Raw genomic sequence first — 11359 nt, 5'->3', positions numbered from 1 at the left:
TAGATTTTGGGATTAAAAGATGCTTTGGTACATAATGCACGCTTGTGTGATCATGCACAACATGATCATCGAGAATGAGCATGGACAAGATGTAGACTACTCTCAGTATGAGCTCTTGGGATATCCCGTGTGAGTGCGACGGAGGGCTGAAAGGGTGGCCCGTTTTGTTGCCTCCTATCATGCCATTCGACGTCCTGCAGCGCATAATGATCTTCAGAAGGATCTCATTGAGGAGTGGTGGGCATGGAATGGACGACAAAGAGCATCATGATTTGTGCGTTCGTTATTGTATTGTTGAACTATTTGTTATGTTTAATTGCACTATTTGTTGTATTGAACGAAATTGAACTATTTATTTTTGTTTGTTTTTGATTTTTGTCTTTTGTTTTTGAATGCATATGTTGTTTGTGCGAGTCGCACGCGCTGCATTTTAGCGCGCTGCTGGAGCGGCGCGCGCGCTCTGCATTTTAGCGTGGCTGCTGAAGCCAGCGCTGTGCGTCGCGCCAAACCAGGCGATGCGCGCGCGGCATACGTGTTTTTTGCGCGCGGCATGACCGGCACCTGTTGAAGATGCTCTTACAACTAGGATGAAAACAAACAAACAACAGCTTCTTCTTGTCACCAATACCCAACGAATGCCAATCTTAGTTGATCAATAACAAAGTCGCATATCTTTCATATCTTTTTAGCACTTGTGTTGAGAATAGCAGTGTAACACCTTGGTGAGATGCTCAAGCTTGTTGTTGGTGCAAGGAAGCAGGAGAATGCAAAGCCACACAAGCACGCAGAAAATGTATCGACGCCCATTCATATTTTGAATCATTTTACATCATGTAGTCAATGTAGGGGGTTTTTCCTGATGTTGAACTCTGTTGAATTCCTTTATAACATCTGGATTCATTTAAAACATACTTTCTGCATTGTTGGGCAAACCCCATATCCTCCTAACACTTTCTGCATCTACTGGTATTTTGCCTCTATCTGGTATAACAATTTGAGACTTTTCTGGGTCGTAGTGTTTCATAATCCACTGGCTGAGATCACCGGGCATGCTTGTAGCTGTAATATCCAACAAGCCCCCAAAGTCTATGTCTCTGATAACATTTTTTTGGTCTTCGTCGAGATCTTTTTTCAACTTAAAAAGCCTTGCAGGTGATGACCTGTTCCTAGGACCCTGAAAAATTGACAATCTAAAGTTATTTCTACTGCAAGAGCAAAAAACATCGAGGGCACACTTTCGAAACAGCATATGCAGTAGTTGCTTACTGGCGACACTGATTTGCTTAAGCATGCCTAATAAGTTATAAAAAACATCAACGAGTTTCTCTCAATATACATCAGCCAAAAAAGTTGGAGAATGAAAAAATCGAAACAGTTATCATGTATTGACACGCCATGCTTATTGAAAACACTTGATTTGCTTAAAAACCACTATAGTTGCACACACTTTCCCACTGCATATCAAGTTCTAGCGCGAACAGACACATAAAAGTTGCTCACTGCTAACACTGTTTTTGCTTAAACATACCGTAGAACTTGGCTGCTCTTTTATCTTTTCTCAAGAAATTGCTAGTGCATAAACTTCTGGCGCTTTTTTGTTTGCTTAAAACATACACTAATTTTATCTATACCATGTGGCACATGGGAAAAAAGCATTCCAAATCCCATTTTCTTAATTGACAAGAAGGGCGCAAATTATGTATGCATGAATCACATAAGTTGCCTACCACTTACACCTCCTAAATATGAGATTTTTGGGATGGTACTGTTTTGCTAGGTGTGCATGCAGCATGAGTTGCCAGGACATGACCACAAAAAAAGTTGTCTCCCACCTAGCTTACAAAAATAAAAACGATTTGAGATGCATGTACTGCATGAGTTCCTGCTACATGAGAAAAATGTAGGCAACTTATGTGTGAAAAGTAGAACATGAAAATGCAACTCCACATATTGTTCCCATGGTACTGTTTACTAGTTGCTAGTATCTAAAAAAACACAAAATAACATGCTGGCCAGAAAACAAAAAAATTTGCAGTCATATGATCGCGGGAGGAGGGGGTATGGGGGAAGGGATACCTCATTTTCAGTCACTTTCTGTTTTTTCTTTGGTTGTTCATCTTGTGTAACATCAGCTTCATAATCACCTCCTGCTTGTTCTGTTTCGTTGCTTTCAATATCCGCAGGCCGCTTCCCCCGATTTACAACTTGCTTCTGGCGCTTGCGTTTGTAAACATGAGTTGTTGAACCACCTTGCTCTTCTGTTGTAGGTGCCTGTAATAAAGTCACAAATTTCTTTAACAAAAAAATTAACAACCTAAAAGCGAAGTCCTATTTACGTAGCAAAAATCAGAAGGCATACCTCCTGTTCAGCTTCGGGAGAGGGAGATGGAACCGAGCCAAGCGGTGACTCTGCCGACTGCTGTTGATCACACTTTTTACTTTGTTTGGCCATCTTTACCTGTAAAAAACAGTTTAAAAAAGTAGTTACATACCAAAAAAGATTGTCACCATGGAAAAAGTATGATTATAAGCATGCAAATTGCCTGATTATTAGGATGAAAATGCCTCATTATCTAGCAATCATCTGATTATCAACACGAAAAAAGTCTGATTATCAGCACTCCTATCAACACACAAAACCCATTGCCATAAGTTGCCTGACTGTTGACATGAACTTGCCCTGGACCAGTAAAGCACGAAGGAAAAAAACAGTGTGCACATAAGTTGCCTGACAAGTGCATGAACTTGCCTGGTCCAGAAGAAGAGTGAGAGGAAAGTGGATATAAAATAGGTGGCATGGTGAGTATGGTACAACTCGGGTCCCGGCCATGACGGCAGGGCCCGAGCACCATATTGTACAAACCTCGTAGCCTATCGAATTCTGATTACAAGTGAGAGGTGAGGTAGATTCGATCTCACTCGTGCCACCACACGGATCCTGGGCCCTTGGTCAGTCACCTACCCACGTGAAAAATGAATTGCATAGCAGGAGTAGCTCCCTTTTCCCGTTCATTGAACGTGAAATTTTGGCAATCCAACTCGGCCAAGCATCAACACACAAAAACCATTGCCATAAGTTGCCCGACTGTTGACATGAACTTGCCCTGGACCAGTAAAGCACGAAGGAAAAAAATAGTGTGCACATAAGTTGCCTGACAAGTGCATGAACTTGCCTGGTCCCAGTAAACACTAACAAAAACACTCGTGTGCAATAAAAAATGGCTGACGGTTCGCATGAACTTGCCCGCTCACGGGAAACCCTGCTAACACCGCGTGTCATGACTTGCCTGTTGGTGGTGATAAACTTGCCTGCTACAGAAAAATCACCAGCAAAAAACGCCGAAACAACATCTACATAGGGTGAAGTGAGGGCTGAGGGAGGACACGAACCCTCGAACTAGTTCGACCATGAAATCACACGAATCCGGTGCTCGCATTGACAAACATGGACAGATAGGTATGGATATTAAGGAGGGGATTTCATACCTAGTACCTACCCTAACCAACACCTCTGCCCAAAACCTAGTGATCTACGGGGAAAACCTACCTCGCAGTAGCAAAATAGATAGAAGCACAAAAGTTGCTCCTAGACACAACAACACACACGGGAGAAAAACCCATCGCCAGAAATGGAGAGATGAGAGAAGGGGCGGGGGGTAAAAATCGCGTCAACGTACCTTCTCCTTCATTCGCCACCGCACAAAACGAGGCCAGCCTCACTTCGCAATCGTTCGCCACCGCACAAATCCGGCGAGTCGAGCACTGCGCGATCGCCGAGCTCACGAGCGAGAGCCGCCCCCCGCGGCTAGCGTGCAGCGGGGTGGAGCAACTCCGGTCGACGGCCACCCGCGACACCGAACGCCTCCTGAGAGAACCGATGTGTGGCGGATTTGGTTCGATTTGGGCGAGGAAGAGGGGGAGAAGGAACCGCCCACACCGCCTAATGAGGGAGAGAGCCGTTTGCGAGAGAGGAGATAATGGCGGGCCCCACCCAGGCGATTCGCTCGGGCTCGACCGCATTCCATCTGACCCTACCACCACGTGTCTCGCCCTGACCAGGTTACACCTGGGCCCGACCGCGCGCGAGATTGCGACGGATCGGACGGCTATCGACGCGTGTGCTCGGGGCGCCCATTTAGTGCACGCGCACTTTTAAGAAATTAGGTTATTTATTATATATGAGATTCACAACACTTATTTTTTTAGGTAAATTCGTCGAAATCACTAGTTGAGGAGTACTCGTTATAAAGATCACTCTCACCTCCCAGATTACGACAAGTGGCGCGCTGCATGTGCGCCACTTGTCGCAACCCGAGAGTTTTCCTTTTTTCATAGATCCATTTATTCAAAATGTTTTATCTTTTAAACTGTGCGTCCAAATCTTGAACCGCTTTCACCGTTGGATTCCTTGCGTCGAGATCTTCAAAACTAGATCTCATGTTGATAGGTTTTGACAAACTTTTTTTTCACAAAATACCGGACGAAAAAAACCGACCCGGGAGCACGGGTTTTTTTCCTTTCCGAAAGAGGCATGCCCGTACCTCTCGCGAAAGCACAACTGTGCCTCTCACGGAAGGAAAAAAAACACGGCCGTGACTCTCGCGAAAGCACAACCGTGCCTCTCACGGAAGAAAAAAAAAACAGAAAATACATTTTTTTTGTTTCCGAGAGACACGGCCGTGACTCGCGAAAGCAAAACCGCGTCTCTCGCTGAAGCAAAACCGTGCCTCTCGCGGAAGAAAAAAAAACAGAAAACGCGTTTTTTTTCCGTTTCCGAGAGGCACGGCCGTGACTTTCGCGAAAGCATAACCGTGCCTCTCGCGGAATAAAAAAAAGAAGAGAAAACGCGTTTTTTCTCTCCTTTTTCAAAAGGCACGGCCATGACTCTCACGAAAGCACACCCGTGCCTGTCGCGGAAGCAAAACCGTGTCTCTCGCAGAAGAAAAAAAAACCTAGAAAACATGTTTTTTTTCGTTTCCGAAAGGCATAGCCGTGACTCTCGCGAAAGCACAACCGTGTTTCTCACGGAAGCAAAACCGTGCCTTTTGCAGAAAAAAAACAGAAAATACGTTTTTTTCCGTTTCCGAAAGGTATGGCCGTGACTCTTGTGAAAGCACAACCGTGGCTTTCGCGGAAGCAAAAGCGTGACTCCCGTGAAAGAGAAAAAACGCATCTTTTTCGCGCAATTTTTTTTTGACCCAAAAGCTAAGGAAGACTGGTAGAAAACTGAAACGTCGAAAAAACCTGAAGAAAAAACCATTTAAAAAGCCGAAAACGCGTGTGGAAAAATAAAAAAACAAAATCCGGAGAAAGCGTCCAGAGCGCGACATGTGGCAAATGACTGAGAGCGCGCCAAGTGACGCTAATCGTTGCGAGGCACGGTTGCCGACTCGCCGGCCGGAGCCCAGCCCCCGATGAGGATCCCGCCTCACCTTCCCGCTCCCCTGCCCCCGGGCGTCTGACTCCCCTGCAAGTGTAAGTGCTGATCTTGCTTTCCCCCCGTTTGTGCTGTTCGACGATGAGATGAATTAGAATTGCCCTCTGTTATCAGGAATGTGAGGAACATGGTGGTCTTCTTGGCTGAGCAGCCAAGGCAATTGAAGCACCTCGAGTGGCTGTTCTTCCAGAACACGGTATGACACTTGCACTTAAAGTTTATTTCTTGTTATTCAGGTTCTGTTTTCATATATTTTTAACAGTGCAATGCATTCCCTTGTGGGCTTATCAGCTTACCAATTTATGATTCCCCAATTTCTGACTTAGGGTTTGTTTTTTTGCTGTGCTATGCTATCCTGTAGATGAACTGAACACATGCATAATTTTGCACATCATTTCTTCCTCATATAGTATGTACTATGTAGATTTCTCTATGCAAAACTTAGACTTAATTAAGAATTTTAGTGTATTTGTAAGACCATATTGATCTATTTCTATGTGATGTTGGTAATTAGTTATAATGCTGACATGCTATATTTCTTATCAAAAAAATAATAATTATGGGGCGGACCATGCTGTTCTCAAATGCTAGCTCCACCACTGCTTAATAAGATGCGTGGCTCACTTAATAATAATAAAAAAGAGCCGCGACGGAGTACTGTATTTTGCACTGCATCTGTGCTTGCATTTACGGGGAGCTGAATTGAGTATAAGTTCAGTTTGTTGCCTCATTCACTTTAACACGCGATTAATCACACACCGCTAGTGTTCCTTGTGTTCATTATCAGTCGCTACGTAATGTTTTCGGGGGGCTGAAACTTTGTCGGTAGAGTGTCAGAGAGTTGTACCTTAGCAACGCCTCAGTCATCTTGCCAAGTCGCCCTACGTGCTGTAGCTCGCGAACATGAAACTTAGACAGCCACAGGAAGAAGCGACAGGATGGTGGAGATCCCTTCGCCACAGGAAATGCCTCCATGCCTGCGGCCAGGGCATTCTACGCAGACATAGAAGAGATAACAGAAGTTCAGAGAGTCTAACAAATATGAGACAATTATCATTACTTCGAGCCTTCTCCAAAAATATTATCATAAGCTTGATCCATGATCTGTATGATCATCAGAAGAACAATTATACAGTGTAACAATCGTGACCCATGCATTTTATGATGCCCACCAGAAATAGCATTATTATTCGGTTTGAAGATCCTTGGACACCTAAGGTAGCCTAAGTTTTATTCAGAACTAAACAAGGCGAAGATGATCTATCTGAAAGAATTTAACATGTAATTTTAGATGGAAAGATCTCGATAAACTTTCATCATAGTTGGCCTTTCCTTGGGCGAAGGAGTTAGGCAGCCAAATGCCACAGAGATGCACCGTCTCACGTCTTCTGCCACATCAGCTTCGGGTTGTGGAAGTTGTTTGTCCAAAATTTCTTCCAGATGAAAATTTTCATTGAGTGAGGACTGAAAATTTTGCATCTCTCCTGGATGTTTTCCCATCAACACCTCAAGCACCACGACACCAAAGCTATATACATCACATTTCTCTGTAACTAGAGAAGTGTAGGAAAATTCTGCATCCAACACAGGAACATAAGAATTAGGAGTACACATCAGGGTGGAGCATTCCATCTAACACAATTTACTAGAGGATATAGTTCTGTATTGAACAAACGTACCAGGTGCAATGTATCCGTAGGTCCCTGCCAGTGCACTCCAATTTGATGAATCAGGTTTCAACATTCTTGCAATACCGAAATCCGAAACAAATGCTTTGTAATCAGCATCTAGTAAGATGTTTCTGCTTGTGATGTCTCGATGAATTATGGGCGGGTGAACATCGTGATGGAGGTATGTGATGGCTTGAGCCACATCTCTTATGAGAGCCGTCCTTCTTTGCCAATGGAACTGGATTGCTAGTTCTTGGTTGCTCAAGATAGAAGCTAGATTTCCTTTCTCTATAAACTGACATACAAGGAACCTGTACCGTGGATGAGAACAATAGCCATACAGTTTCACGATGCTGCGTTGGCGAATTTCTGTTAACATTTCAATCTCATGCTGGAATCTTTCTTCATCATGTGCCTCTTCATCACCTGCATGGAGTTTCTTTACTGCAACCACTTGTCCATCTTGAAGTTCTGCCTTAAAAACACTACCGTACGATCCCTCTCCAATGCAACGCTTCTCATCAAAATTGTCAGTTGCATTGATAATATCCTCAAATGCCAGTCTACCATCAAAGCTCCATACAGAGAATACATCCCTTTTGCTCACATCATCATTTCTTTCAGATACTTTCTTGCGGCAAATCAAAAAGGCAATTCCACTTGCTGCTATTACAATAATAGCAACAAACATAGGAATACTCACTGACAGAAGAACCTTTTGATGCTTTTTCCAATGATTCACAGGGGGAAAATCACAAGGGGACATGCCAACAAGGTCTCCGCAAAGACCTTTGTTGTGGACAAACCATTCAGCTGATGCATTGTGGATCCCTTTTGGGACAGGGCCTTCTAAAAGGTTGTATGATACATCAAATACTGCTAGGCTTTGCATGCCTGCAACGGAGTCAGGGATGGAGCCACTGAATTTATTGTGTGAGAAGTTGACAAAGATTAGCATCTCCAGTTTGCTTAGTTCCGATGGTATTGGTCCACTGAGACTATTCATACTAAGATCAAGCATTCTTTGCAGGGAAGCTAAATGGCCCAAACTAGCAGGAAGAGTTCCACTAAGGCTGTTGTTATCCATCTGTAATAACTGCAATTTAAAACAGTTTCCGATCTCTTCTGGTATCTTACCGCTCAGTAGGTTGCTTGACAAACCAAGAAGCTCAAGATTGCTAAGTTGGCCGATTTGCTTAGGGATCTTGCCAGATAGCCGGTTGTTTCTTAAATCCATCCAATAGCTCCCCAAGCTCAGAAGGTATACTGCCTTCTAGCATGTTTTGTGAAAAATCAATTGTAGTCAAGTTTTGACATGAGCCCCAATTTGGTGAGATTCGGCCTACAAACCTGTTTGAAGATAGAAGAATGGAATTGAGGTGTGGATACACTCCAAATGCTTCAGCCATGTCTCCCTCAATCTGATTATTCATCATTCCAAGGGATGTTAGTGAACTGCAATCCCTCAAGCCTTTTGGGACAGGACCATACAGATTGTTATATGAAACTTTTAAAATTTGTAGCCTTTTACTCTGGCACAAATCTGGCAAGTGTCCGGTCAACCGGTTGTCACTCAGTTCAATGTCAACCAAATTGGTAAGATTGAAGAGTGATGAAGGCAAAGGGCCGGAGAGTTGATTGGTGAATAGTAACATTTCTGTCATGCTCATTAATTTTCCAAAACTTTGAGGGATTGAGCCGGACAATTGGTTTTCGTAGGATCCAAGGGACTTCAATTTTTCCAAATTTCCAAACTCAGCTGGCAATTGCCCGGAGAGATTATTGGTATTTATCAGTATGTTACTTAGTGAGGACATATTCCCAATACTTGACGGCACTGATCCAACTATGAAATTGTTCGAGAAATCAAGTTCTTCCAGATTCACGAGATTTCCGAGCTCATGAGGGATGGATCCAGTTATATGGTTACCCCAAAGAGAAAAATAGATTACTGAAGTAATATTCCCAGCAAGACTAGAAGGGATTGAGCCGGTCAAATGGTTCTCATGCAAGTCCAACTCAATCAAGCTCGAGAGCATCCCAAGCTCTACCGGGATCGGTCCAGTGTGCTGGTTCAGATATATGTTGAGGAACCTAAGCATCGTGAGGTTTCCAAGGGAGGCCGGAAGTGTGCCATTCAAGTTGAGTTGTTGGTTCAAGTATAATTCTTGGAGGGTTTGGACTTGTCCTAGCTCTGCAGGTATGGGTCCCGACAGACGATTACTAGAAAGGTCAAGCAAGTGGAGGTTCGTTAGGTTTGCAAGGGAAGAAGGTATCTGGCCAGAAAGGATATTAAGGCTCAAATCCATCCGTCGAATGTTCTGAAGTTGTCCGAGCTGCCATGGGATGTTACCTGAGAACCTATTCCCAGGTAGAGAAAGAAATGCAAGTCTCGAGAGGTTACCCATGGTAGGAGGGATTTGGCCAGTGAGATTGTTGTTGGAGAGGTCCATTCGTGTGAGCCTCCCAAGGTTGCATAATGATATGGGTATGTGTCCCATAAGCTGATCACCAGAGAAGTTGAGGCTGGAAAGCATGGAAAGAGAGACGATGCTAGGAGGGATTGCACCGGACAGATGGTAGTTGTCGCTGAGGTCGAGGTTGACGAGGTAAGGGAGTGACCGGAATCTCAGGGCATCTAGTTGCCCTACAATTCCGGCACCGCCAAGGGAAATACCTCTGATGATCTTGACAGTGGTTCCTCCTCCGTGCAACCGGGTGTTGCCGCAGGTGATGCCGGTCCAGTTGCATGGGTACATGCCATCGTCTCTCCAGGTTGCAAGCTGGTGCTTGGAGGAGTACTTGATGGATGATTTCCAGTGGAGAAGCGCCCTGGCTTGGGTTCTCAGCGAAGTGCCGTGGCGTACTGCTGCTGCAGCTGCAGGCGAGGTGCGGCCCTCGGCTTCCCTGGAAGTGAGGAGAAGCAGCAGCAGGGCAAACGGGAGAACCAGGCGATGTAGCCATGGCATTGGCAGGGGCACCATGATCTCACGCTGTACTACGACACGACTGCAGGCGGCAAGAGATCATCTAAATTAACCGAAATACTCCCACAGCAAGCTGCACAAAACAAGCGAAAAAAATATGGTTAAGGAATAGAGAATAGCGTACCTCCGCTGCCGGAGAGCAGAAGGCGCGCGGCAGCCGTTTGCGCTTTGGTTTTGCCGGGCGACGGTGTGTGAGCTGCGAAGTGTGAGGTGGGTACTCAGCTGCCTCCCGGTCCAGGGGTTTAAAAACAAATTTACTTGCTTGTAACTTTGTAAGACCTTGGCTCCGTCCTACACTATGGCAGAGGTCTGCGTTGATGTGGCAGCTGTCTCGAGCGCGAGAGGTTTCAATGCTGACACATATCAGCAAGTCGACCGGTTTACTGTTGAGCGCGAGAGATTCTGTGTGGTGATTGTACTAAATCAATTGTATTTATTTTGGGACGGAGGAAGTATATCATGCTTGTCATGTCGACATGGGTTTTCTTGATTTTCTTGGGATAATTTAGCGCGTCAACAGGGCAAGCAAACTTGCATTCGACAAGAAAGTATCCGGTGGAAACTAGTGAATGCCATAGTACGATTTCAGAGGTTCCAAAGACTGTAAAATAAATACGATATGCAGTAGGGGTGACGTTGTACAAACATGTGAAATTTCAAGTTCAAATTCAATTTCACTTATTCGCAAAACAAAATAAATTCAATTTCACTTGACGTCAATCCTGAATTTGGTTTTCTATAGCTCCCAAGTGTAATTAGATTTGTAATTTGAAATTGCATGTCTTTGTAGAACGTCACCTCTTCATTATATGGTATTTATGAAACATGCTTTCAACTAGATATATTTTCTTGTATTCGACATGGACATCACCGATGATGTATGTGTGTGAAATTTCCGTGTCTTCCATGGCTACATTGATGGTGAACTAAATATTACAGTTCAAATAGAGGAAATTACGTGTCTTCCCCGCAAAATAAATAAACAGAGGAAATGTAAATTTGTAAGGCCAAATTCAGTGCGAAGCTTATAGCAGTCGCTAGGGATAAAATTCCCGTCATCCCGTCAACGTGTGCTCCTCTCAGGAATTGTTTCGCGTTACCGCTTGTTATGGAGGTCGGCACATATAATGTTTGCCTTCAGTCAGGTATATCGGGCCCATAAATATTTTCAAATAAACTTTGACCATTAATTTGATCAACAAAAACAAAATTATATGTCATGTACAATGATATACTTTTTGTGACACTAGCAAAAATACCTGTGC

General features: G+C 44.1%; 1 pseudogene; it reads right to left on the bottom strand.

Annotated features, from left to right (window-relative positions):
- Nucleotides 1–918: 918 nt before the first annotated feature.
- LOC123104635 (probable leucine-rich repeat receptor-like protein kinase At1g35710) lies at nt 919–10324 on the bottom strand (annotated as a pseudogene).
- Between the last annotated feature and the right edge of the window lie 1035 nt (nt 10325–11359).

Source organism: Triticum aestivum, chromosome 5A, assembly GCF_018294505.1.
Source record: "Triticum aestivum cultivar Chinese Spring chromosome 5A, IWGSC CS RefSeq v2.1, whole genome shotgun sequence".
In the NCBI taxonomy this organism is placed as follows: domain Eukaryota; kingdom Viridiplantae; phylum Streptophyta; class Magnoliopsida; order Poales; family Poaceae; genus Triticum; species Triticum aestivum.
The sequence above is the reverse complement of the archived record's forward strand: the minus strand, read 5'-3'. Positions and strand labels throughout refer to the sequence as shown.